General features: G+C 42.5%; 1 pseudogene across 1 annotated transcript; it reads left to right on the top strand.

The window, feature by feature from the left end:
• Positions 1 to 329: 329 nt before the first annotated feature.
• LOC105536947 lies at positions 330 to 1,059 on the top strand (annotated as a pseudogene). Its single transcript, XR_001005647.1, has one exon. The product of XR_001005647.1 is annotated as an oligosaccharyltransferase complex subunit OSTC pseudogene (transcript).
• The last annotated feature ends 589 nt before the right edge of the window (positions 1,060 to 1,648 follow it).

Raw genomic sequence — 1,648 nt, 5'->3', positions numbered from 1 at the left:
AGGGTATGTCCAAGATTCAATGTCTGGACAGTTTTTCTTTCGTATCTTAATTGAATTGAAACCGCCTTCGAAAAGATTGAAACAATGAGAAAATTATGACAGTGCAAGAGATCTATTGATCTAACCAACTCCATCTTGCCTTTAACCTCCAAACTGCCTTTGGTCATTCCCGGGTTTAGGTCAAGCTAACACATTTAGTTTATGGTTTAAATGATAATGCCCCTTCCCCAAAACTAAACCACCCTTGTAAAAGTAACCACCAGGTTAGGAGGATGAGAGGGGCCTGAACTCTGCTAAAATGTAAGCATAGTTAAATGACTAAAAGCCGCCCTTGCTGCCACCAGCATGGAGACTTTGTACCGAGTCCTATTCTTAGTGCTCGAATGTTCCAACCTGAAGCTGAAGAAGCCGCCCTGGCTGCACGTGGCGTCGGCCATGATTGTATATGCTCTAGTGGTGGTGTCTTACTTCCTGGTCACTGGAGGAATAATTTATGATGTTATTGTTGAACCTCCAAGTGTTGGCTCTATGACCGATGAACACGGGCATCAGAGCCCAGTAGCTTTCTTGGCCTACAGAGTAAATGAACAATATATTATGCAAGGACTTGCATCCAGCTTCCTGTTTACAATGGGAGGTTTAGGTTTCATATTCCTGGACCGATCGAATGCACCAAATATCCCAAAACTCAGTAGATTTCTTCTTCTATTCATTGGATTCATTTGTGTCCTATTGAGTTTTTTCATGACTAGAGTATTCATGAGAATGAAACTGCCGGGCTATCTGATGGGTTAGAGTGCCTTTGAGAAGAACTCATTGGGTACTGGATTTGCTCCTGTCAATGAAGTTTAAAGGCTGTCCAATTCTCTAACATGAAATGTGGAAAAGAATGAAGAGCAGCAGTAAAAGAAATACCTAGTGAAAAAACAGGAAGCATATTGAAGCTTGGACTAGAGTTCCTTCTTGGTATTAAAGAGGCAAGTTTATCACAGTCTTTTTTTTTCCTGCTGACCTATTGCTGTATCAACGATGTTGAGTAGCATTTTCTTCTTAGTTTTTCATTTCTTAAAGAAAAGATGCTCCATATTTACAATGATAATATCAAATAAAGGGATTATTTTTTACAACCCCCTTAACACTTTTTGGAGATGATGTTTCTGATATTCAGAAATTAACATAAAATCAAGAAGCAAGATTCCATAAGCTGAGAACTCTGGACAGCTGATCAGGTTTACCTATGGTGTTTTGCCTTTAACTAGAGTGTGTGATGGTAGATTATTTCAGATATGTATGTAAGACCGCTTCCTGAACAATAAGATGTATGAAAGGAGCAGGCCAGGCGCGGTGGCTCAAGCCTGTAATCCCAGCACTTTGGGAGGCCGAGACGGGCGGATCACGAGGTCAGGAGATCGAGACCATCCTGGCTAACACGGTGAAACCCCGTCTCTACTAAAAAAAAAAAAAATACAAAAAACTAGCCGGGCGAGGTGGCGGGCGCCTGTAGTCCCAGCTACTCGGGAGGCTGAGGCAGGAGAATGGCGTGAACCCGGGAGGCGGAGCTTGCAGTGAGCCGAGATCGCGCCACTGCACTCCAGCCTGGGAGACAGAGCGAGACACTGTCTCAAAAAAAAAAAAAAAAAAAAAAGAT

This window comes from Mandrillus leucophaeus, unplaced genomic scaffold, assembly GCF_000951045.1.
Source record: "Mandrillus leucophaeus isolate KB7577 unplaced genomic scaffold, Mleu.le_1.0 Scaffold166, whole genome shotgun sequence".
In the NCBI taxonomy this organism is placed as follows: domain Eukaryota; kingdom Metazoa; phylum Chordata; class Mammalia; order Primates; family Cercopithecidae; genus Mandrillus; species Mandrillus leucophaeus.
The sequence above is the reverse complement of the archived record's forward strand: the minus strand, read 5'-3'. Positions and strand labels throughout refer to the sequence as shown.